Source organism: Elephas maximus, chromosome 14, assembly GCF_024166365.1.
Source record: "Elephas maximus indicus isolate mEleMax1 chromosome 14, mEleMax1 primary haplotype, whole genome shotgun sequence".
In the NCBI taxonomy this organism is placed as follows: domain Eukaryota; kingdom Metazoa; phylum Chordata; class Mammalia; order Proboscidea; family Elephantidae; genus Elephas; species Elephas maximus.
This window is the reverse complement of record NC_064832.1, coordinates 97525508-97552337: the sequence shown is the minus strand read 5'-3', so window position 1 is coordinate 97552337 and position 26830 is coordinate 97525508. Positions and strand designations below refer to the sequence as shown.

The following is a 26830-nucleotide window of genomic DNA, read 5'->3' as shown; positions in this document are numbered from 1 at the left end:
AGCGTTGTTGTTGTCGTTCGGTGTTGTCAAGTTGGTTCTGACTCTAGCAAGCCTACGAACAGCAGAATGAAGCTCTGCCCGGTCCTGCATCAGCCTCGCAATCGTTGCTGTATTTGAGCCCATTGTTGCAGCCACGGTGTCAGTCCATCTCACTGAGGATCTTCCCCTTTTGCGCTGGCCCTCTGCTTTATGTACCTGATGTCCTTCTCCAAGGGACTGATCCCTCCTGATAACACGTCCAAAGTACTTGCTGCAAAGCCTCGCCATCCTCACTTCCAAGGAGCATCCTGGCTGCACTTCTGTAAAGATTACAGCCCAGGAAGCCCTATGGGGCAGTTCTACCCTGTCACATGTGGTTGATAGGAATCAGAAGTGACTTGATGGCACACAACACATTTAAAAAAGCCATTTCAAATGAATTTTGCAACTGTGTAAGAAATTTCAGTAATAATTTGGTTACTTTGTTGACCAAAGCTATTGGAAGCAGTTAATTGTGAATATGCTGGGAGACCAGCCACGTCCAATTCAAATGTGTAATCACAGATATTTGGGAGAGATGTTTGCCAAGCTGTGTTCAGAGGATAATAGCCGTCACCAAACATCATTAGGCATTTACAGTTCAAATAAGACAATAAGCTTATGTTTTCTGGAAGTAAATATTTAAACAGAATGAGCGCATCTTCATTTGACCTTTAAGCTATTTTAGTTATAACTGCCGTTTATTGTGGGTTTTGTGTGTATCCTGAAGCTAGCTACTCTTACTATTGCCATTTTATAGGTGAGAAACCCAAGGTGGGTAGCTTTCCTTTTCTTCTCTGTCTCGTTTCTGAAGAGGCACGTTCACAGTTTGGGACTGTCTCCTGTTAGGGAGAGTGGTTTCCTTTAAATTGTGAGGTTGACTGCACTGGAGCCTCTCGATCACTGGTGGCGCAGTGGTTAAGTGCTCGGCTGCTAACCAAAAGGTCAGCGATTTGAACCTACCAGCAGCTCTGAGGGAGAAAGGCCTGGTGATCTGCTCCTGTGTAGCTCTGCCTGTCACATGGGGTCACCGTAAGTCAGAATCAGCTCCACAGAAGCCAGAGGCTTCTAGTGAGCTAGTGGCCTGTTGTGATGTATTTATTAACTTGGAAGAAAAGCTCTAAGTATATAATCTTACACATAACATAATGAGGAGCTATAATCTCTTACTCTATCTTGGGAGTTTTAACAGATCTTAAATGAAAAATCTGTTGCACAGTATAATGTAGATATAGATATGAGTGAAATGTATTTGTTCAATAAATTGATATTTATATATATATATTTTTTAAGTGTGCTTTATGTGAAAGTTGACAGAGCAGATTAGTTTCTCGTTAAACAATACATACATTGTTTTGTGACATTGGCTTCCAACCCCATGAGGAGTCAACACTCTCCCCTTCTTGACCTCTGGTTCCCCATTTCCACTGGTCCAGTTTTCCTGTCCCCTCCTGCCTTCTTGTCTTTGCTTTTGGGCTGGTGTGCCCCTTTACATGGTTGAGCTACATGTGTTATTGTTTGTCTTAAAGGCCTGTCTAATCTTTGGCTGAAGGGTGAACTTTAGGAGTGACTTCAGTACTGAGATGAAAGGGTATCTGGGGGCCATACTCTCGGGGTTTCTCCAGACTCTGTCAGACCAGTAAGTCTAGTCTTTTCCTGTGAGTTAGAATTTTGTTCTCCATTTTTCTCCAGCTCTGTCTGGGACCTTCTGTTGTGATCCCTGTCAGAGCAGTCAGTGGTGGTAGCCGGGCACCATCTAGTTCTGCTGGCCTCAGTCTGGCGGAGGCTGTGGTAGTTGTGGTTCATTAGGCCTTTGGACTAATCTTTCCCTTGTGTCTTTGGTTTTCTTTTTTCTCCATTGCTCCAGATAGGGTGGGACCAGTAGATATATCTTAGACGGCCACTCACAAGCTTTTAAGACCCCAGACTCTACTCACCAAAGGAGGATATAGAATATTTTCTTTATAAACTATGTCATGCCAGTTGAGAGAGATGTCCCCCAAGACCGTGGTCCACACAGCCCTCAGCCCAGTACTTTGGTCCCTCAAGGATTTTGGACATGTCTATTGAGCTTCCATAACCTTGCCTTGGACAAGCTGTGCTGGCTTCCCCAGTATTGTGAACTGTCTTATCCTTCACCAAAGTTACCACTTACAAAAAAAAAAAAAAAAAAAAAAATTGATTAGTTAGTGTTTTTCCCTTCCCATTGCTCCACTCTCTTGTAACAATCAAAGTTGTTTCTTTCTATGTGTAAACCTTTTCATGAGTATTTATAATAGTGGTCTCATATGATATTGGTCCTTTCGTGATTGACTTGTTTCACTCAGCCTAATGCCCTCAAGATTCATCCATGTTGTGAGATGTTTCGAAGATTCATCATTGTTCTTTATTGTAGCGTAGTATTGCACTGTTTTTATGCTCCATAGTTTGTTTATCCATTCATCTGTTGATGGGCACTTTGGTTGTTTCCATCCTTTTGCTATTGTAAACAGTGCTGTAGTGAACGTGAGTGTGCATATGTCTATTCATGTGACGACTCTTATTTCTCTGGGGTATATTCCCAGGAGTCGGCTATGGTGTTAATGGGCAGCAGATGCAGCAAAAGCTTTAGCCCACTTAGGAAGCCCACCTGGCCTGGGAGCAGAAGGTAGGCCCATTTGTGCTGTTCCTAAATGATATTTGGAGTGCAGTGGTGGTTCAGTGGTAGAACTCTCCTCTTCCATGGGGGAGACCCGGGTTTGATTCCCAGCCAAAGCACCTCATGCATAGACACCATCTGTCAGTGGAGGCTTGCATGTTGCTGTGATGCTGAACACATTTCCAGATGAAGATGGACTAGGAGGAAAGGCCTGGTGACCTACTTCTAAAAATCAGCCAGTGAAAAGCCTACGGGTCACAATTGTCCAGTCTCATTGTGCCTGGAGTTACCATGAGCAGGGGATAATTTGAGGACAACTACCACCACCACCAACAACAACAACGAACAAATGATGTGTGAGCTTAGGAAGTGAATGTGGTTCTCACTGGCTGTGAGATTAGAATGTGGAAGTCAGTTACTACCTGGTGCATGACTTCAGCCAACATGGGGGTGGGGTTGTGCTCACTGGACTGGTTTTCCCTACTCATCTCTGTAATGCACTAATTCTCGTGAAGAGATAATACCTTGTTATCCTTATGAGAAATTGCCCTTGGATTAAACTGCAGCCAGGTGCAATTACTAGAAAAAGAAGAGAATTTATAAAGCTTTGAATAGTTCTTTTCCAGAAAATGGAAGCCTGGTGGCATAGTAGTTAAGAGCTCGTCTGCTAACCAAAAGGTTGGCAGTTCGATTCCACCAGCCACTACTTGGAAACCTCAGGGAGAAGTTCTACTCTATCCTATAGAATCAGAATCAACTCGATGGCAATGATTTTTTTTTTTTTTTTTGCTAGAAAATAATGAGTTTAGATAAACTCAGAGTAGGATATTGAATATATTAACATACTGATCCACCACTTGTCTGTCAGTTTGCTGTACTGAGGTGGCTTGTGTGTTGCTGTGATGCTGGAAGCTAAAAAACCACCATTATTTTAAATGCCAGCAGGGTCATCCACGGTTGGTAGGTTTCAGCGGAGCTTCTAGGCTGAGGCAGGCTAAGAAAAAGAGTCTGGAGGTCTCCTTCCTGAGATTAACCAATGAAAACCCTTTGGATCACAACAGAGCATTGTCCAGGTGCTGAAAGATGAGCCCCTGGGTGAGAAGGCACTCAAAGCACACAGTGGCCACAACAATGGACTCAAGCATACCATCATCAAGACGATGGTGCAGGACGGGGCAACATTTCTGTCAGTTATGATGGGGTCGCCATGAGTCTGAGCTGACTCGACAGCAGCTAACACCAACCATGTATAGATGTGAACAAACTGCCATACGAAAAGGAAGAACAATATCTGAAACTAGTTGAACAGGAGTTCCAGTAAGTGTCCAGGTTTTTATCGTATAAGACAAGGGACTGCAAGCTTTTTCTCTAAAAGGCCAAATAGCAAATACTTTAGGCTTAGCAGCCAGACAGTCTCTGTTATGATTATTCTGCTTTGCAGTATGAAAGCGCCATAGGTAACATGTAAACAAAGTAGTGTGGCTGCGTCCTGATAAAACTGTATTTACAAAAACCAGCAGCAGGCTGGATTTTGTTCTTGGGCCATAGTTTACAAACTGCAATGTAAGAGAGAAACCTTTACAAAAGGCCTGTTCAATAGCTATAACTCCACCCCCACCACCAGTTACTTCTTGGAAATATCTGCACAACGGAAGTGACTTTCCCGAAATCCTTTTCCCCTCAAAGTGGCCAGAGTTTCTTGTGCATATTCCAATACCCCAAGGTAACTTTTTTTTTTTTTAAATCATATTTTATTGTGTTTTTGGTGAAGGTTTACACAGCAGTTTAGGTTCCCATTCAACAATTTCTGCATAAGTTGTTCAGTGACATTGGTTATATTCTTCACAATGTGTGAACATTCTCATTATTTTCATTCTGGTTGTTTGGTTTCCATTAATCTAGTTTTTCTGCCCCCTTACATTCTCATCTTTTTTTTAAAGTAATGTTGGCCATTTGGTCTCATATGGGTGATTTTTTTAAAGGAGCACAGTACTTATGAGTGATATTCATTATTTTTTGAGCCAATTTGTTATTTAGGTACAAGGTAGCCTCAGGGGTTAGTTTCTGTTCCAGGTTCAAAGAGTATCTCAGGGCAATGGTCTGGGGGAGTCCTCTAGTTTCAACTAGTCCAATAGGCTTTTTTTTTTTCTTTTTAAAGGAATTTGAGGTTCTGCTCCACATTTCTCTCCCATTCTATGAGAGTCCACCTACTGTGCTCCTGATTAGACTGGTCAGTAGTGGTAGCTGGGCACTATCTAGTTCTTCTGGTCTCAGGGTAGATGAGGTCATGGTTCATGTAGACTATTTGTTCTGTAGATTAGTTTCTTCTTTGAGCCCAGGTAACTTTTTTGGTAGGTAAGGTATGGGTTTGGTTGCTGTAACAGAGACCTGAAATAATAGCAACTTAAGAAAGATAGAAGTTTTTTTCTGTCCTGAGTAATTTTCAGTGTGTAAGCAGTCCAGGGCTGATATGGTGACTCCAGGGTGTTACCTTATTTCCATACCTTCGTGGTTCACTCCTCACAGTCTGCTTTGGAACTGTCAGGAAACAGAAAAAGGAAAGGGGTAGGAACACTCCCTTTCCTTTATGGGTACAACCTGCGAGCTGTTCATACCACTTCTGCTCATATCCCATTGGCCAACTCTTAGTCAAATATCCCCGTGTAGCTGCAAGAAGACCTGGTGGAGAAAACAGTTAAGTGCTAGGCTGCTAACCAAAATGTTGGCAGTTCCAGCCCACCCAGTGACTCCACGGGAGAAAGACCTGGCAATCTGTTCCCATAAAGGTTACAGCCTAGGAAATCCTATGGGACAGTTCTACTCTGTCACATGGGGTTGATGTGAGTCAAAAATTGAATTGGTGGCACCCAATAGCAACAAAGCTGCAAGAGAGGCCGAGAAATAGAGTATTCATTGTGGGCAGCTGTGTGCCCAAATAAGAATCAAGACTTCTATTACTGTAAAAAGCCTGTCACCATCAAGTCGATTCTGACTCATAGTGACCCTATAGGATGGGGTAGAACCGCCCCATAGGGTTTCCAAGGAGCAGATGGTGGATTCAAACTGCCGACCCTTTGGTTAGCAGCCGAGTTCTTAACCACTGCGCCACCAGGGCTCCTCTATCACCGTAGATGATAGAGAAATTCATTTGTCCTTTTCAACTTAAAATTTCACCTTACTTCTTTTTGTCTCTTTTTCACTGATCTTGTTTCTAGGTGTTGGCATGGCAGTATGTGAATGGAATTTTTTTTTTTTTGTCTTTTAAGTCATAGATCCTCTCTTAATGTTTACCAAATCCTTTATATAACTAACTTTAACCATAAACCAAACTGGAATAATTTTTTTCGACCTCTTCATTTTATAAATAGAGAAACTGAAAGGATTTGCCCCTGAGCACCCAGCTCCACAATGGCGGGATTGAGACTAGACCACTGGACTCCTGATTTCTAGTCCAGTGTTGTTCCTTTGCCAAGGCCCAATCAATACGTGATGAGCAGTTAAAAATCAGTCGTATTTATGGCAGTAGCTGTGCAAGATGGCTCCATACCAACTTCAATTTCTCAGGCTTCCTGCATTTGTAGGCAGGAGCCAATGTATTCCACCTTTTCTTCTTTTGAAAAGAAAATGGTGTCCTGAGCAATCCTTGCTCAGATGACTGGCTTCTTCCAGGACTTTTCAAGTTTTATCAGATGCATTTTATCTAGTCAAAAATAGGATTTGAAGACTGCTTTATAGGATATGGAAACCCTGGTTGGTGTACAGCTATGGCTGCCAACCAAAAGGTAAAACCAAAAACCAAACCCAGTGCCGTCAAGTCGATTCTGACTCATAGCAACCCTATTGAACAGAGTAGAACTGCCCCATAGACTTTCCAAGGACTGCCTGGTGGATTCGAACTGCCGACCCTTTGGTTTGCAGCTGTAGCACCTAGCCATTATGCTACCAGGGTTTCCAACCAAAAGGTAGGTGGTTCTAATCCACCAGGTGCTCCTTAGAAACCGAATGGGATAGTTCTGCTCTGTCCTATAGGGTTGCTATGTGTTGGAATGGACCTGATGGCAATGGTTTTATAGGAAATCCTCGTTCTGGTTAGGCTAAAGACTGGTGCAGGTGTTATTATATTACTTTGGCATTTCTTGTCTCAATATTATACCTTTACATGAAACCCAAAGCGCTGACTTTGGTAGAATTATTCTCTAGATTAATTTATGATAGCAATTTTGAATTCTTTTTAGTATTTCTGACCCAAAGCTCTATCAGGTTATGTGAATTCTCATTTTGTTCAGATCCGCCTGTAGTCTCAATAGCATTTCAGTTCTCTTTACCTGCCCACAGGAGCCCTGGTGATGCAATCGTTAAGTGCTTGGTTGCTAACTGGAAAATCAGCAATTTGAACCCACCAGTTGCTCCATGGGAGAAAAGACCTGGCCATCTGCTCCTGTAAAGATTACAGCCTAGGAAACCCTACGGGGCAGTTCTACTCTGTCGTGTAGGGCCACTATGAGTCGGAATCAGCTCGCTGACAATGAGCCTTTTGGTTTCAATATTTCCTTAGATTCCCTGGGTAGTGCAAATGGTTTATCACTTGACTATTAGCCAAAAGGTTGGAGGTTTGAACCCACCCACAGGTGCCTCAGAAGAAAGGCCAGGCGATCTGCTTTTGAAAAGTCACAGCCTTGAAAACACTATGCAGAACAGTTCTACTCCGCGCACATGGGTCGTCATGAGTCAGAATCAACTCAACAGCAGCTGTTTTTTTTTTTTTTTTAAGGCAGCCTTACTTTTTTGTCTGAATTAGTAGAGTTCTTATTTTATATTAAAAAAAATTCTCTGTACATTAAAAAAAATCTTACTAGAAAATGTTTTGTCTGGAACATTGCATCCTCATAGGAAGCTGGAAGAGCTGTTTTGAAGAAACCTGGTCAGATCTCATTCTCACCAGAGCTCCCCTCAGACTGCCGACAACAGTCTTTATGGTGATGTCGTCTTTCTGTCTCCTGAAGCCAGAGCTCCCCTCAAAGTGCTGACAAAAGTCTTTATGGTGACTGCGATGTCATCCTTCTGTCTCTTGAAGCCAGAGCTCCCTTCAGACTGCCGACAACAGTCTTTATGACCATGTTGTCTTTCTGTCTCCTGAAGCCAGAGCTCCCCTCAGAGTGCTGACAACAGTCTTTATGGTGACTGCGATGTCATCCTTCTGTCTCTTGAAGCCAGAGCTCCCTTCAAACTGCCTACAACAGTCTTTATGACCATGTCGTCTTTCTGTCTCCTGAAGCCAGAGCTCCCCTCAGAGTGCTGACAACAGTCTTTATGGTGACTGTGATGTCGTCTTTCTGTCTCTTGAAGGCAGAACTCTCCTCAGACTGCCTACAACAGTCTTTACGACCATGTCATCCTTCTGTCTCCTGAAGCCAGAGCTCCTCTCAGACTGCCAACAATATTCTATGACTATGTCATCTTTCTGTCTCTTGAGAACGCATGGCTTTGGGCGGAAGGCAAGTTTCAGGGCTGCCATAGCTGGAATTCCTTTTTGTTCAACCTGCAAATCCTTCAAGAAGGGGAGATTGAGTACATAGACGCTCATGCAAATAATTCGTGAATGATTTCCTGTGTCAGAATTAACTACTATTCTTCAAACTAAGATGAATGCACTTCTTTTACAGTCCTTGCTGCCAACAGATGGATTGTTTTTCGTAGGTGACGTCTGTTTTACCCTTTGCATCTTATCTGAAACCTTGAGTCTTCCACCTGTTAAAGCCTGTGGCATTTGGTTCCCAGGCATCTCATTATTTCCTAACGTCTTTGCTGTTGCTGTTGTTGTTGGGTGCTGTCAAGTCAATTCTGACTCACAGCGAGCCCATGTGACAGAGGACAGCTGCCCTGTAGGGCTTCCTAAGCTGTAATCTTCACAGAAAGGAGCCCTGGTGGTGCAATGGTTAAGCGCTCAGCTGCTAAACCAAAGGTCAGGGCTTTGAACTCACCCAGTGGCTCTGTCGGAAAAAGACCCGGCAATCTTCTTTCTTAAAGATTACAGCCTTGGAAGCCCTACGAGGCAGTTCTACTCTGTCACATGGGGTCACTGTGAGTCGGAATTGACTCGATGGCAGTGGGTTTTGGTTTTTAATCTGTATGGAAACAGATTGCCAGGCCTGTCTTCCAAGGCACAGGACGCCCGTTAAAGATGAGAGAGACCAGAGCATGTTTGTACACTGATGGAATGACAGAGGCAGGAAAGAGATGTGAAAATCCTTAGGAAGGGTGGAAGGATGGGATCTGGAGCACATGTGTGAGCCTTTGCTGGGAAGAGGGACGTGTCTCCCCTCAGCAGGAAAGGCAGAGCACAGGGGAACAGGCACAGGTGGAGGTGACGCTGAGAGAAGAGAGGGCTCCAATGTGTGGCATCTAGCTGCTCAGTGAGATGTGAGCAAAGGCCACCAGCTGAGAGTTGGGACAGGCTCCAGGGAGTACTGGAGGTCAGACAACAGACGAAAAGGTGCTGAGTGGACTGTGTGCTTCTAGAGAACACGTTAGATTGCTGGCATTCTTTCGTGCCCATTTTGCATTTGAAGAGTGCCCACTTAGCACAGTTATGCTCATTTTCTCAGGGTCAGGCTCAGAGTGGGTGAACAGTGTAGGTGGCATTGCTGGTTTTCCCAGGTCAGTGAACGTTCAGAGGATGGTGAAACAATGATGTATTAAATGGGCTTTATCACGCATGTACACACACACACGCCACACTCATGTACACACATATGCACACACACTTACACACACCACACTTATTTGCACAAATGCCACACCCCATGAACACATACGCTGTCACACACAAACACCACACTCGTGCACGCAGACATGCCACACCCCTATGCACACACACCACACTCCTGTGCACACACACACATGCACACACACCACACTCAAACACACACACCACACTCATGTACACACACATGCACACACACCACACTCATGTACACATACCACACTCATGTACACACACATGCACACACACCACACTCATGTACACACACCACACTCATGTACACACACATGTGCACACACACCACACACATGCACACACCACACTCATGTACACACACACGTGCGCACACACCACACTCAAGTACACACATACGTGCACACACACACCACATTCAAGTACACACATACGTGCACACACACACCACACTCAAGTACACACATACGTGCACACACACACCACACTCGTGTACACACACATGCACACACACCACAGTTGTACACACACACCCTACTCCTACATGCACACCCACACATGCACACACACACCACACTCATGTACACACACATGGTCCACATACACCCTCCCACTCACAAGCACTGTCTCACTTAATTCTGACCATAAATCCCCGAAGAACACGCTTTACTCTCTGAAGCATCTGAGATGGGAGAGCAGGTGTTGTTTCCTTTATGTGAATCACCCTCCCCTCTGTTTTTCAAATGTTTTTAGAATGGCCATGAAATGAATTAGGGTCAGTTTTAGAACTCCACTCCTATTCCATCACATCCATTGGAGCCACCCCTCAGAGGAATTTACCTTGGCTGCTCTCCCCAGGGCCACCTGTGTCCTGCAGCCCTGGCTGTCCCTGGCCTGCCGGGACAATGGGCCTTCTCCAGACTTCTCACACCCACCGTCACCCCGTTCCTGCACCAGTGCAGTGTGAACTTGAACTCTGCCCTGATCCCCTGTGTGGCCTACTGTGTAGCATGGGTGAACAGTTAAAATCCCGAGGGTTAAAGATCAATGTGATGCTGGAGAAGCACTCAGGTCCAGGCACAGAGCATTCGTTTAACAAATGCCAAATTGTTCTCTCTCTCAATCTCTCAAGTATCTGTTCATCTATATTATCTGTTCTGGCTCCTACTTCCTCAAAGTTCTTCACTGGGCTAAATATATGCTTTTTTACTAGTGTAAGTTAAAGGAGCCCTGGTGGCACAGTGGTTAAAGTGCTCAGCTGCTAACAAAAAGGTTGGTGGTTAGAACCCACCAGCTGTTCAGGGGAGAAAGATGTAGCAGTCTGCTTCCGTAAACATTTATAGCCTTGAAAACTCTATGGGGGCAGTTCTACCCTGTCCTGTAGAGTCACTGTGAGCCAGAATCAACTCGATGGATTTGGGGAGTATAAATTAATTTGTAAAAATTTATTTATTTTTGGTGGCAATAAACACAACCAAACATACACAGTTTCTACATGAACAGTTTAATGACGTTGGTTTCATACTTCACATTCCGTCACCATTCTGACTATCCTTATTCATCACCAGCCTCTCTGCCCCTGAAAGCTCCCATCTGTACTTTAGATTAACTGCAGTCAGATTGAACTCAGACAGGTAATTCGTTACAGGACTGCAATGCTTTATTCATTGAGCTAAACTGTTTTTAGTTTAATGATGGCTTCATTGGATAGTTTCAGTTCAAGGTTTAAAGATCATTTTCAGGCAATAGGTTTGGGGTTTCCCCCAGTTTCACTGGATCCAGAAAGTCTGGTTTCCATGTGAATTTGAAGTTCTGTAGCCCAATTTCCCTCCTTTTGATCAGGATCCATGTATTGCGTTCTTGATCAAAACGTTCATTTATGGTAGCTGGGTACCATCCAGTTCTTCTGGTCTCACAGCAAAGGAGGTAATAGTTCATGGAGGCAGTGAGACCTGCAACCCATTTCCTCCTTGGATTCCTGGGCCTCTTTCTTCTACTGTACCAGGCAAATAGAGACCAGTTGTTGTATCTTGGGTGGCCTTTAGACACCAGGCACTACTCACCCAACCAGGAGGTAGAGCGGACACTCTAAAAACAGACTAGGGACAATTTATTGTACAGACCCTTGAAGCCATGACCTTAACTAAACCTTCAAACCAAGAAAACTAATCCCACAAAGTTTAGCTGTACCTAAGCAGTATCAGTAGGCACAGGCTTTTTTGGGGGAGGGGGAGGAGCGGAAGGGGGCCGCTGTTGTCGTGTGAAATTAAGTTCATTATTTCTTAATAATAGAGTTTACATTTCACAGGGTCCTTGAGGAAATAACGTCAGAATCGAGAATCGACTCTAACAACAGGACTTCAGATGAGCAGGACTTTTCCCTTGACTCCAGCCATGCAGAAGAACAGACCATCAGTCATATTAAACACAGCATAGAGTCCTGGTGCTGCAAATGGTTAACACTTTCTGCTGCCAACCAAAAGGTTGGAGGTTCAAGTCCACTCAGAGACACCTCAGGAGAAACACCTGGTGACCTACTTCTGAAAAATCAGCCACTGAAAACCCTGTGGAGCACAGTCCTACTCTACACACATGGGGTCATCATAAATCACAGCTGACTTGATGGCAGCTGGTACTGGTACTATAACGTGAAACAAATAAAATGAGAAGTATTTCATGTCCTATTTACTAATTAATAAGAATGAATTATGAGGTCTTTTGCAATATCTTTGAATTGTAACAGGCTTGTGTTGTATCCAAGAATTCTCGACGATGTAACAGACCAACATAGCAATACCATAAAGAAATGTGCTCCTGGAATAATCTCAAAGGACATTTGTTTAAAAAGCACCTCCCTGGGATGAGGTTGAGACTGTCACTCTCATTTCACTTTTTTAATTACTATTTTTATTTTATTTTTGTTGTTGAGAGTATACACAGGAGGACACACACCAATTCAGCAGTTTCTACATGTACAAGTCAATGACATCAATTACACCCTTTAAGTTGTGCAACCATCCTCACCCCCCTTTTCTGAATTCTTCGTCCCCCATTAATACAAACTTATTGCCCCCTAAGCTTCCTATCTAAACTTTTGAGTTGTGGTTGTCAATTTGATCCCATATAGATAGGTCTTCAAAGAGCACAGTGCTCAAGGCAGACATTCTTTACTAGTTAAGCTAAAATGTCTGGTTTTAAGAAGACTTCAGGGGGTATTTTCAGTTTAAAGTTTAAAGATTACCTCAGTTTTGGGGGTTCATTTTGGCTATGGTGACATAGGCCATCACACTTGCTCTGCGAGACCCACGTGGTAAGTCACTCGTGGTCTCTAAGGACACTCGGGGTTGCATAAATGCGCCTTATTTATGAGCTCGTGTTTCCTTTTTCGCTTACAGTTAGGGTTTTATTTTGAAAACAGTAGTAATAACTGCGGTTAGTCCTGAGTGGTGGTAGAAACTAACAACACATAAACATATTTCTGCTTTAAAAAAAAAAATTTATATTGTTTAACATATTAGCTTTATGTTCGGAATAATAGATTGACTCAGATGCAAAGCTGAGACATTGTGATTCGATCTATTACATTTCCCCTTCATTCTCTGGCTCTTAGAAACGGTACTGAGTGACATGTTATTGGTTATTTTAAAAGGTGACTATTGGCAAGAGCAAGTGTTAATACAAGCGTATCGATCAGTAGCAGTGGCCCATACCTGGCGTGGAGTACAGCCAACCACACTGCAGGCATTATAGCCGTGTGGCGATCACGCAGCAAACCGTGTTCCTATGGTTTGGTGTTATGGCAAGTGCAGACTGCTTTCTTAATTCTCATAAGTTGAATTTCCCCCTGAAGACTCATTATGAAAAGGTGTTGGAACGTGCGGTGTTGTTACAAGATTGTTCTCACTTGGTGACAAGCAACAAAAGGAGAAAAATGTTTTTCTGACAATTTCTAAAATGCGATCGTTAGCAACCACCCTCTGAAATTAACGATGTTCCAGAGAAACCCAAGGGCTTAACAGATCTTATGGTGTGTACTGCTTGATGAGGCTTTTAAATGGGGACATGACAATTTTGCCAGGTCCAGGCCAGAGTTTCCACAATCCACTACATTCTCACTGCTGCTGCTTCGTGAAAACTGAGCAAATCCACCATCGTTGTTGTCGCTGTTGGTCGCTGGGGAGTCGATTCCGACTCACAGAGACCTGTGTGACAGAGTAGAACTTCCATAGGGTTTGCTAAGTTTTTTAATCTTTATGGAAAAAGACTGCCAGGTCTTTCTCCTGCAGAGGCGCTGGGTGGGTTCAAACCTCCAACCTTTGGGTTAGCAATGAGTGCTTAACTGTTGAGTCCCCAGGGCTCCTCTGGTCACCATTACACACACTGGAATTATTAGAGCAAATTTGGACCCTGAGGAAATTATGTGCAATTAAGTGAACAGCTCAAGCTACAGTTTTATTCGTGGAAGAAATATCTTCTCTACTTTTTTTTTTTGATGAAGAAATATTTAAAAAATCAGCTTGAGATAAATCCTTGCAGCTGAAAAATCAGCCACCCATTTAGCGTTTCTCATTGTCCCTCATCTGTGGCCTCTGGTGTCTGCCCTGGGCCCCTGGGATCCACCTGGCCCTCTGTGATTTTGTGTTTCAGGTCTGTCTCCATGGAGACAGACCGCGCAGAGGGAGGAGCCGGGCCTCCTCCAGGCAGGAAGCTCCCTGGGCTGTCCTTGGCCTCAGCCTCTCTTTAATCGCAGAGCAGAAAGGAGGATAAGCTACCTCACCGTCAGAGCATCCAAGTGTGTGGGTTCTAAATTCCCCCTCCCTGGGACTCTGCTGATGCCGTTTGAGGAAACCCTGAGAGCAGAGATGTGGCGCCGGCTGTTTCCTTTTCTTCACTGTCTAGAGAGCCACCATGATTGCCAGCAGGTCCCAAAAGAGAAGGAGAGGGAGGAGGACGAAAGAGAAGGATGAGAAAATGAGGCTGTCTCACAAATTTACACCAGCAGTCCAGCTGTGCCCAGGGAGGGTTGCCATCTAGAGATCTGAGAAACATATGGCAACTGTGTATATATCCCTCCATAAGTTACACAGTTACTCTGAATAGCAAAGTGTTGTTGTTGATGGGCACCATTCAGGTGATTCCCACTCAGAGTGATCCCATGTCGCGGAGTAGAACAGCCCCACAGGGTGTTCCAGGCTGTAGTCCTGACGGGAGCAGATCCCCAGGTCTTTCTTCTGTGGGGCCACTGAACACCCAGAGAAGACCCACACGGCTGAGACCCTGAATTGGACTTACACCCTCCAGAACCATGAGAAAATTAATTTCTGTTCTTTAAAGCCATCCATGCACGTGTGGTATTTATGTTACAGAAACACTAGGTAACTAAGACAGTGGGTAATAAGAAAGCCTGCCACATCAGCTCGTGGCTTGTGGGGCTCGCTCATCCACTAGTTTTCAGGTAGTTAATAATTCTGATGCCGTTGTTGTGTGCAGTCGAGTCGATTTGACTCATAGGGACCCGATGTGAAAGAGTGCAATGGCCTCATAGCACTTTCTAGACTGTAATCTTTATGGGAGCAGACCCCCAAGTCTTTCTCCCTCGGAGCCTCTGGGTGAGTTTGAACCACTGACCTTTCAGCTAACAGCCGAGTGCTTAACCGTTGAACCTCCAGGTTCCTTAGTTAATAATTTAGGAATCATTAATTGTACGCCTACTGTCCTAAGCATTGTGGTAAGTGGATATAAAGAAGAATAAAACACTATTATTTTATTTAATTGATTCATAGTCAAGTAAGTCAGCCACCCATTGGAACTTAAAAGTCCTACCACAGATTTACATATGTAAGATTTTGAGAAAGAAGCTGAAACTGTCTTAAGAGAAGCTATGGAAACCAGATGATCTGAAATCACACCAACTGGCTACAAAGCCAAGGAAGAGACCTTGCTTGCCACCAAGCCAGTCCTCCACCACTTGGCTTCCTTGTGAAATAGGATTGCATCATCACAGGGTGGAGCGTAACTCAGATTATTGGCTAATTCTGGCTCATAGTGGTTTCGTTATTGAGTGCGCTTCCTGACAGCCATGTATTTCCTGTTTAAGTGTGGCTGATGACGTACTTGTAACCAAGGGACTGAGCTCAGCCGCAGCTCTGCTCCCCAGCAGGGAGTAAGCCAAGTAAACCAGCACATGACTGTGTTAGATCTGAGAAAAGGATGGCAAACATTAATCCATCGGCCCTCCTATCTTGAATCTAGTGATTTGCAAACAAACAATGCCATTTGGGTTTTAGTAACTGCAGTGGTGTAACTGTTGTTGACTTTTATTTGTAATTAACTCTGTGGTGTGTCAAGAGGGCAGCTGGAGTCTATTCAGTCAGAGATGCTCGGACCTTAGCATTCTAACCAGTTGTGTGATATCATTTCAACACTTTGTGAGTAATAGTGATAGCGTGTATTTATCACATCTGGAAAGTCCTTTTTTATTTTCAGTCTTCAACTGGTTCCAAGTTCAGAGGCATTGTGTTTAGGACTGCAGAGGGAAGTGGAGCGGCCCAGAGGAGAGATGGCTGATCCATTAAAGCAATTAAAAAAAAAAAAAAAAACTGCTGTTGAGTCGATTTCGACTCATAGCAACCCTGTAGGACAGAGTAGAACTGCCCCATAGGGTTTCTAAGGCTGTAATCTTTAAGAAAGCAGACTGCCACATCTTTTTTCTGCAGAGCAGTTTGTGGGTTCAAACCACCAACCCTTTGGTTAGCAGTCAAGTGCTTAACCATTGAACCTCAGGGCTCTTTATCAAACCAGTACTCCCCCAAAAGTAGATTCTTGCCTCTTTCAACTCTCACATCTATAAGCCAGTCTGTATTGCTACCATTCCAAAGATGAGTTAAGTTGGCTTACCTTGCATCCTTAGCTGAGGGCCATCCTGAATGACCCACGTTGCCAATAAAACCTCACCTCACCATAACAAATCCTTGCTACTCCAACCAGTACCAGTTGTATAGAGCAGACTCAGACTCATGGTGACCCCACAAGTATCAGAGTAGAATTGTGCTCCACAGGGATTTCAATGGCTGATTTTCCTTTTTTTTTTGTTATAGTACTTTAGATGAAGGTTTACAGAACAAACATATCATTTTGTGACATTGGTTACCAACCCCATGACATGGCAACACTCTTCCTTCTCAAACCTGGGTTACCTATTATCAGCTTTCCTGTCCCCTCCTGCCTTATAGTTCTTGTCCCTGGGCTGGTATGCCCCTTTAGTCTCGTTTTGTTTTATGGGCCTAATCTTTGGCTGAAGGATGAACCTCAGGAGTGGCTTCATTACTGAGCTGAAAAGGTGTCTGGGGCCATACTCTCAGGGTTTCTTCAGCCTCTGTCAGGTCAGCAATTCTGGTCTTTTTTGGGAGTTAGAATTTTGTTCTACATTTTTCTCCAGCTCTGTCCAGGACCCTCTGTTGTGATCCCTGTCAGAGCAGTCAGTGGTGGTAGCCAGGCACCATCTAGTTGTGCTGGACTCAGTTTGGTGGAGGCTGTGGTTTTTTTGTGGTAGTTGCGGTCCATTAGTCCTTTGGACTAATCTTTCCCTTGTGTCTTTGGTTTTCTTCATTATCCCTTGCTCCAGATGGGGTGGGACCAGTGGAGTATCTTAGATGGCCACTCACAAGCCTTTAAGGCCCCAGACACTACGCCCCAAAGTAAGACGTAGAACGTTTTCTTTATAAACTATGTTATGCCAATTGAGCTAGATGTTTCCAGAGATCATGGCGCCCACAGCCTTCAGCCTAGCAATTCAGTCCCTCAGGGAGTTTGGATGTGTCTATAGAGCTACCATGACCTTGCCTTGCACAAGTTGTGCTAGCTTCCCCAGTACTGTGTACTGTCTTACCCTTTACCAAAGTTACCACTTATCTATTGTCTAGTGTTTTTCCATCCCCACCCCTCACCTCCCTGGTAATCATCAAAGGTTGTTTCTTTTTTTGTGTGAACCATTTCATGAGTTTTTATAGTGGTGGTCTCATATAACATTCGTCCTTTTGTGATTGACTTATTTCACTTAGCATAATGCCCTCCAGATTGATCCGTGTTGTAAGATGCATCGCAGATTCATCATTCTTCTTTATTGTTGCATAGTACTCCATTGTGTGTATGTACCACAGTTCGTTTATCCATTCATCTGTTGATGGGCTTCTAGGTTGTTTCCATCTTTTTGCTATTGTGAACAATCATGCAATGAACATGGGTGTGCATATGCCTATTCATGTGACAGGTCTTATTTCTCTAGTATATAATCCTAGCAGTGGGATTGCTGGATCATATGGTATTTTATTTTTAGCTTTCTAAGGAAGAGCCATATCGTTTTCCATAATGGTTGTACCATTTTGCATTCCCACTAGTAGAGCATAAGAGTTCCAGCCTCCCTACAGGCTCTCCAACATTTTTTTTATTATTATTCATGCCAGTAATGCCGGAGTGAGATGGTATTCTCATTGCGGTTTTGATTTGCATTTCTCTATCGTCTAGTGATCATGAGCATTTCCTCATATGTCTCTTAGCCACTTGAATGTCTTCTTCGGTGAAGTGTGTTTATTTCCTTTGTCCACTTTTTAATTGGGTTATTTGTCTTTTTGTTGTAGAGGTGTCAGATTTTCCTGTAGATTTTAGAGATTAGACCTTTGTCGAATTTATCATAGCCAAAAATATTTTCCCAGTCTGTATGTTCTCTTTTTACTCTTTTGGTGAAGTCTTTTCGTAAGCGTAAGTGTTTAAGTTTTAGAAGATCCCAGTTATCTAGCTTAACTTCTAGAATTTGTATGTTGTTATTTATGGTTCATCTCCTGTTAATGTTGTGTATTAGGGTCTGCAGCATTGATCCTATTTTTTCTTCTATAATCTTTATAGTTTTTGGTTTTATATTTAGGTCTTTGATCCATGTTGAATTAATTTTTGTGTATGGTGTGAGGCATGGGTCCTGTTTCATTTGTTTGCAGAAGGACATCCAGTTTTGCCAGCACCATTTGTTAGTTGGACTCATTGCATTGGATAAATCTGCTGCAAAGGACCTCTTCAAAGTGTTGAAAAGCAAAGATGGCACCTTGAAGACTAAGGCGCACCTGACCCAAGCCATGGTATTTTCAGTTGCATTATATGCATGTGAAAGCTGGACAATGAATAAGGAAGATCGAAGAAGAATTGACACCTTTGAGCTATGGTGTAGGCGAAGAATATTGAATATACCATGGACTGCCAAAAGACCAAACAAACCTATCTTGGAAGAAGTACAATCAAAATGCTCTTAGAAGCAAGAATGGCAAGAGTGTGTCTTACGTACTTTGGACATGTGGTCAAGAGGGAACAATCCCTGGAGAAGGGTACCATGCTTGGTAGAGTATAGGGTCAGTGGAAAAGAGGAAGACCCTCAACAAGATGGACTGACACAATGGCTGCAGCAATGGGCTCAAGCATAATAACAATTTTAAGGATGATGCAGGACCAGGCAGTGTTTCATTCGGTTGTACATGGGGTTGCTGAGTCGGAACCGACTCGATGGCACCTAACAACAACAACAACAACAACATTTGTTAAAAGACTGACTTTTCCCCATTTGATGGACTTTGGGCCTTTGTTGAAGATCAGGTGATGTAGGTGGATGGATTTACATCTGGATTCTCAATTTTGTTCCATTGGTCAATGTATCTGTTGTACCAGTACTAGGCTGTTTTAACTACGGTTCTGAGGTCAGGTAGTGTGAGTCTTCCCGCTTTATTCTTCTTCTTCAGTAGTGCTTTATTTATCTGGGGCTTCTTCACTTTCCATATAAAGTTAACGATTAGTGTTTTCATCTCTTTAAAGAATGTTGTTGGTATTTGGATCAGGATTGCATTGTATTTGTAGATTGCTTTTTTTTTTTTTTTTTTTTTAGGTAGAACTGTCACTTTCACAACGTTGAGTCTACCTATCCATGAGCACGGTATGTTTTTCCATTTATGTAGATCTTTTCTGATTTCTTGTCGTAGTGTTTTATAGTTTTCTTTGTACAGGGTGTTTTACATTCCTGGTTAGATTTATTTCTAAGTGTTTTATTTTTTAGGGGCTATAATAAAAAAATATATATATATACATATAAATGGTATTGTTTTCCTGATTTCCTTTTCATCATTCTTGTTATTGGTGTATAGGAATTCAGCTGATTTTTGTATGTTTGTCTTGTATCCTGCTACTCTGCTGAGTCTTTCTATTAGTTCCAGTAGTTTTCTCTTGGAGTCTTTTTGGTTTTCTAAGTATAGTATCACATCATCTGCAAATAGGGACAGTTTAAATTCTTCATTACCAATTTGGATGCCCTTTATTTCTTTTTCTTGCCTTATTGCTCTAGCTAGGACTTCTAGCACAATGTTAAGTAGGAGGCTGATTTTTCTTAAGTAGATTGCCAGGCCTTTTCTTCAAGGTACCTCTAGGTAGACTTGAGCCTCTTGCGTTCTGGTTAACAGCTGAGCATGTTAACCATCCCACCACCCGAGGCTCCCATGTTTCTCCAAACCAAATCCAAACCCTTTGCAGTTGACTTGATTCCAACTCATAGGATCCTATATGATGGATTGGAACTGACCCATGGTGTTTCCAAGGCTGTAATCTTTATGGAAGCATACTGTCAGTTCTTTCTCCCAAGGAGCAGCTGGTGGTGTTGAACTGCCAACCTTTGGTTTAGCAGCCGATGGCTTAGCCACTGCACTGCCAGGGCTTCTTTGTCCACACTTACCTCCCCAAAACACCACTGGAGCATGGAATAGTGTCTTTGTAGAGGCTCATCACTGTGTGGGCCTCTCCTCCCTGTGTTTCTCCTTTTCAGTCCTCTGACCTCTCACAGCTCAGTAGGAATCATGAGGCAGCTCAGGTCCCATGTTACCTCTTATACCTTTTCATCGTGGGGCACAAACCAAGCCTGTCATGTGCTTTGTTGTTGTTGTTGGGTGCCATTGAGTCGATTCCAACTCATAGCAACCCCAGGTCACAGAGTAGAACTGCCATAGTGTTTTCCAGGCTGCCATCTTCAGGGAAGCAGGTCACCAGGTCATTCTCCTGTGGAGTCGATGGGTGGGTTCAACACTCCAACCTTTCAGCTTGCAGCTGAGAGTTTAACCACTCGTGCCACCAGGGCTCCGCCACATGCTTTACCTGTGGTATGTTTTGGTGCTTTCTTCAAAGCCCAAGGCCTGTAAGATAGGACAATAGGACACAGCCCACGGATCCCAGCTAGACTGTTAAGAGGAATTTCTTTTTCTTTTTTTTTAATCATTTTCTGTTGTAGTGGCCACTTGCTGTTGTTGGGTGCTATCCAGTCGACTTCCTCTCATGGTGACCTCATGTGACAGAGTAGAACTGTCCCATAGGTTTTCCAGGCTGCAATATTTACAGGAGCAGATTGCCAGGTCTTTTTTCCCACAGAGCCTCTGGGTAGGTTTGAACCATCAGGCTTTCGATCAGCAGCTGAGTGCTTAACCCTTGTGCCACTTTAGTGGCCACTTGAGCTTTCCTTATTACTGCTGTAAGATGAGCTGCCTGCTTTCCCTCCTTCCCAGAGCTCTACTTTTTTAGAGATACCCACCTCACGTACATTTGTGATGGATTTCTTGAGTCTGCCTGAAGCCTGGGCCACACATGCTGTTCACAGGAGAATGGAGGTCTGGTTTATAGAAGACGGTCCCAGCACTCACCAGCTGTGTTGGGTGGTTAGTAGTCGTGGAGAGAGGGCAGTGCTGGCTCAGTGGTAGAAGCCTTGCCTTCCATGCCTGGGATCTGAGTTCGGTTCCTGGCCAATGTACCTCACATGCAGCCACCATCAGTCTGTCAGTGCAGTGGAGGCTTGTGTGTTGCTATGATGCTGAACGGGTTTCAGCAGAGCTTCCAGACTAAGATGGACTGGGAGAAAAGGCCTGGCGATCTACTTCTAAAATCAGCCAATGAAAATTCTATGGATCTCAATGGTTCGGTCCACAATCTATCATGGGAATGGCACAAGACCAGGAAGTGTCTTGTTTTGTTGTACATGGGTTACTGTTAGTCAGCGCTAACTTGACAGCAGCTAACAACCAAAACAACAACCACGGAATAGAATGAAAGTTCTTGGCTTTGAAGGCTGTCGTTGAGAGTTAGACCTTATTAGCTTTCTGCTTGGAGCAAATATCAATTGATTCGTAGATCAACTTAACTTTCCACCACCTCTGCTGCTTAAATACCTTAAATAATTCTTGAAAACTTCTGAGACTTGATAAAAATGAGCAGAGATGGAGGATCCATTTGTTTTCTGGGTAATAAATCTCGTTCAAGGCTTTCCCCCCATTACAGCATGAAAACCACCCAACGGTAGTTAAATTATTCTAGCATTTCACTCCCACCTCCCACATACATTTTCCCCTTTTGTTTTGTTATTTGCTGGTGTGTGCAATTATCTTCTTTTAAGAAACTAGCACAGCCACCCACCACTACACAAGCTAACTGTAAATCTGAACTTGGGGCAGTGGGAAGGAGCCCTTCCTTCTCTTTTTCTCACAGGTTGTAAATGAGTTATTCACATTTTCTTTGCTGAGAATTTTAAGCACCAAGCACTGTCTTCATAAGCAAGTGGAGCAGATGGTTGGGAATATTGTGTGATGAGGAAAGCTGGCCAATTTCTCCGTTTTTTTTTTTTTTTCCTCCACCTCCTGTACATGTTCCAATGAATTGCAATGGCAGATTTTAGGGTGTGTCTTTACAAGATCTCTTTCCTTAAATATGAATATAATTTGCTGGTGTGTTCACTTGAAAATGGAGTTGCTTGGGGATGTCTCCGTTGTGAGTGATCTTGTAGCATTTTCAAATAATCTTAGATGTATGTTGCCAGTTCTTCTAGGGACTAAACCAGCTGTTCCTCCTCCACTCGAGGCACCCTATGAGACAGGTGCCATTGAGAAAGATATTTATATGACCTCCAACGACCTTCATGCCATCGTCTGTCTGACAAGCTAGTCTGCATGGAGGAGAGAGGATTCTAGGTCGGCCGCCTTCTCCGTGAACTAATCCCATCATTTACTGGCTTTGGGCTTTATGTATCTTTCTTAGACTCCATACGCTCTGTAAAACAAGGACGATCATTACAACTTTCTGGGGTGTTTGTAAGGACCAAAGGACATCGGGTAAACATCTTAATTTCCCAGTGCCATTGTGATACAAATACCATGAGTTGTTGTCAATTGTTGTTTTGAGACAACAAATCGATTCTGACACATAGCAACCCTATAGGACACAGAGGAACTGCCCCATAGAGTTTTCTAGGCTGTGATCTTACAGGAGCAGATTGCCAGGTCCTTCTCCTGCAGAGTTGCTGGAGGGTTCATGCACCCAACCTTTCAGTTAGCAGCCCAGTGCTGAACCACCGCGCCACCACGGCTGCTTAAATACCTTAAATAATTTATGTTCTTTAAAACCACTTTTTTGAGAGGATGGCTTTAAAGAACAGAAATGTATTTTCTCACAGTTCTGGAGACTGAAAGTCCAAATGAGGGCATTTAGGTTTCTTCCTTTCAGGTAGCCCTAGTGTTCCTTCAGTCCTTGGCTCTTCACGCCACCCGACTTTCCCTCTGTGTGTGAATGTGTGAGTGTGAGCGTGAGTGTGTATAATCTGCTCTGTTTAACTCAGAAGTGATTAGCTTTAGAACCCACCCTACTCGGTGTGATCTCACAAACATAACGAGAAAACCTGTCTCTAGAGAGGATCCCACCACAGGTGTGGGGTTAGGATTCCAACACATATTTGGAGGGGAACACAATTCATTCCATAACAGTAGGTAAAGCTCTTTTTTTTCATGAAAATGCTCAGAAAAGATAGTTTAGCTGTTGGATGAATGACAGAGAAATATGAACAAATATCTGACTGCTTTTCACCAGGGCTTTCTCAAAACAGAGAAGTCTCAAATATGCCTCCTTTAGGGAGGGTCTTGCTAGCCAGCAAGGTCCTAGAAGGCCTCAGCTCAACTGAAAATACTCCCTGGTCTTATATTCCTTCCTAATAGCCACTCTTGTCCTAGCCATTTTTTCCAGAGAAGACTCAGACTGGTAGACTGACCCTAGAGTTACAGTTTTGAGGAGACCAGAGTAACAGCAATCTTAGGGGTCAGAAGAGACGTCCCAGTGGGGTGGTGGTAGTGGCAGCAGCACCGGTAAACCTCTAGGGAAGCAGTGAGATAGGTCCCGCCTGGGTAGCGGATCACCTGATATTTTGGATTGTCTGAGCTATTGATCAGTAATCAATGGATAAAGATGGCATGGAATCCCTGCGTGATACAAACGATTAACTCATTTGGCTGCTCACCAGGCCTGTCATCTACTTCTGAAAACAGTCACTGAAAACCCTATGGCGCAGTTCTACTCTGACACAGGTGGGGTCACCACGACTTGTCATTGACTGGAGCTGGTAAAGATAGCATGTAATTATACTATGTCATCACTATCATTAGCATAACCAGCTTCAGGATGTGTGTGTGTGTGTGTGTGTGTGTGTGTGTTTTAAAGAAGATATCAGGCCCCTCATCTCAGGACTTTCATTTGTATTCATACTGTTCAGTATAAAGGATTTTTAGAATCTTTGTTTAGTTTCCTCCCTTTCTTCATATATGTATGCATACTTACATACGTAAGGAGGCCCTGGTGATGTCGAAGAAGCCCTGGTGGTGCAGTGGTTAAGCACTCGGCTGCTAACCAAAAGGTCAGCAATTTGAACCCACCAGCTGCTCTGAGGGAGAAAGACCTGGTGATCTGCTTCCGTAAAGACTACAGCCTTGGAAAATCTATGGGGCAGTCCTACTGTATCCTATAGGGTTGCTATGAGTCGAAATTGACCCCACGGCAATTGGTTTGGGTTTTTTGGTTGGCTGGTTGATGCAATCGTTAAGCTCTCAGCTGCTACCCAGAAGGCTGGTGGTTCGAACCCTGGTGATCTACTCCGGTAAAGATCGCAGGCTGGGGAGCTCTATGGGCAGTTCTACTCTGTCACGTGTGGTCACTGTGAGTTGGAATTGACTCGGTGGCAGCTGACAATAACATATACACATATACAAATACACATTCACATACACATACGCATAGACATACACATACACACACATGTTCACATACACACACACTCACATACACATTCACGTACACGTACACATTCACATGCACATACACATTCACGTACACATACACATACACGTACACATTCACATTCACGTACACATACACGTTCACATGCACATACACATTCACGTACACATACACATTCACGTTCACGTACACATACACACGCACTCACATACACATTCACACACACATACACATTCACGTTCACGTACACATACACACGCACTCACATACACATTCACGTACACATACACATTCACGTACACATACACATTCACGTACACATACACGTTCACATGCACATACACATTCACGTACACGTACACATTCACGTTCGCATACATATACACACGCACTCACATACACATTCACGTACACATACACATTCACGTACACATACACATTCACGTACACATACACGTACACACACACTCACATACACATTCACGTACACATACACGTACACACACACTCACATACACATTCATGTACACATACACATTCACGTACACATACACACACACTCACATACACATTCACGTACACATACACAGTCACGTTCACATACACATACACACGCACTCACATACACATTCACGTACACATACACATTCACGTACACATACACGTACACACACACTCACATACACATTCACGTACACATACACATTCATGTACACATACACATTCACGTACACATACACGTACACACACACTCACATACACATTCACGTACACATACACATTCACGTACACATACACACGCACTCACATACACATTCACGTACACATACACATTCACGTACACATACACATTCACGTACACATACACGTACACACACACTCACATACACATTCACGTACACATACACATTCACGTACACATACACATTCACGTACACATACACATTCACGTACACATACACACGCACTCACATACACACGCACTCACATACACATTCACGTACACATACACATTCATGTACACATACACATTCACGTACACATACACGTACACACACACTCACATACACATTCACGTACACATACACATTCACGTACACATACACATTCACGTACACACACACATTCACATGCACATACACACTCACACACACATATAAGCAATCTTTTGACTGATTTAAGTTTCTTGCGAAGGTTTGTCCTTGGATTTAGTCTGTTTTATCCAGATAAGGTTTTCTACAACCTCTGGTAAGTTCATGTCTAACTGTCCTATTTGTGTAGACATTTCATCTCTTCAGTCCAACGGTTGCACACATAGATTTTTATGTTTTAAGTGTTTGGATCAATTTCCTTTAACATTGGGAAAGTGGTAATAATTCACACATTAACACATCAATATTACAGAGAAAAGGTAGCTTGCTCAAAAAAAAAAAAAAGCAGCGATTTAGAACAAGTAATAACTAAATACTATTTCTGGTGCAGATAATAATCAATAAACTGATGCAGAAGCAAAATCAGAGAGAAAGCCACGGGCAAAGTTAAAGTTATTTTCTTTGTGATACTTCTGGCTTCCCGTGTATTTGGAAACAGCCACTTATTTTGTCCGTTCAGTGCCAGGTCCCGCTCCCAGCCTCAGTCCCTTGGTCTTGGATCACTGGTGGTGTCTGTGAGGCCCCCGTTAAGATGCAGGTGGCTTCCGCTGTAAACCATCGTCATTCACTGCCAGCCTCAGTCCCTTGGTCTTGGATCACTGGTGGTGTCTGTGAGGCCCCAGTTAAGACGCAGGTGGCTTCCGCTGTAAACCATCGTCATTCGCTGCCAGCCTCAGTCCCTTGGTCTTGGATCACTGGTGGTGTCTGTGAGGCCCCAGTTAAGATGCAGGTGGCTTCCGCTGTAAACCATCGTCATTCGCTGCCAGCCTCAGTCCCTTGGTCTTGGATCACTGGTGGTGTCTGTGAGGCCCCAGTTAAGATGCGGGTGGCTTCCGCTGTAAACCATCGTCATTAGTGCCATGTTGCTTTTGGCTGCCTTGGAGTCCATTCAGGCTCACAGCAACCCCGTGTGACAGAGTACAACTGCCCCATGGGGTTTCCTAGGCTGTCATCTCTATGGGAGCAGATTGCCAGGTCTTTCTTCTGCAGAGCTGCTGGGTGGGTTCAAACTGCCAACCTTTCAGTTAGCAGTTGAGCGCTTAACTATTGTACCACCAGGTCTCCTTACTAATGCCTTAGGTGAGGTAAAGCAGAGGAAAGTCAAGGTGTTCGTAGCCTAGAAATTTTGAAGGATCTAAAGGGTGGACCTTGTCTAAAATACCAGGC

The 26830-nt window shown here is 43.6% G+C and overlaps 1 long non-coding RNA gene across 1 annotated transcript in view; it reads left to right on the top strand.

Annotated features, from left to right (window-relative positions):
* Nucleotides 1-12001, top strand: part of LOC126058265 (uncharacterized) — a 55964-nt gene extending 43963 nt beyond the window's left edge. The window contains exon 4 of the long non-coding RNA XR_007513160.1: nt 11701-12001. This is a non-coding gene — a long non-coding RNA (uncharacterized LOC126058265). The remainder of the gene's footprint in view (nt 1-11700) is intronic.
* Nucleotides 12002-26830: the final 14829 nt, after the last annotated feature.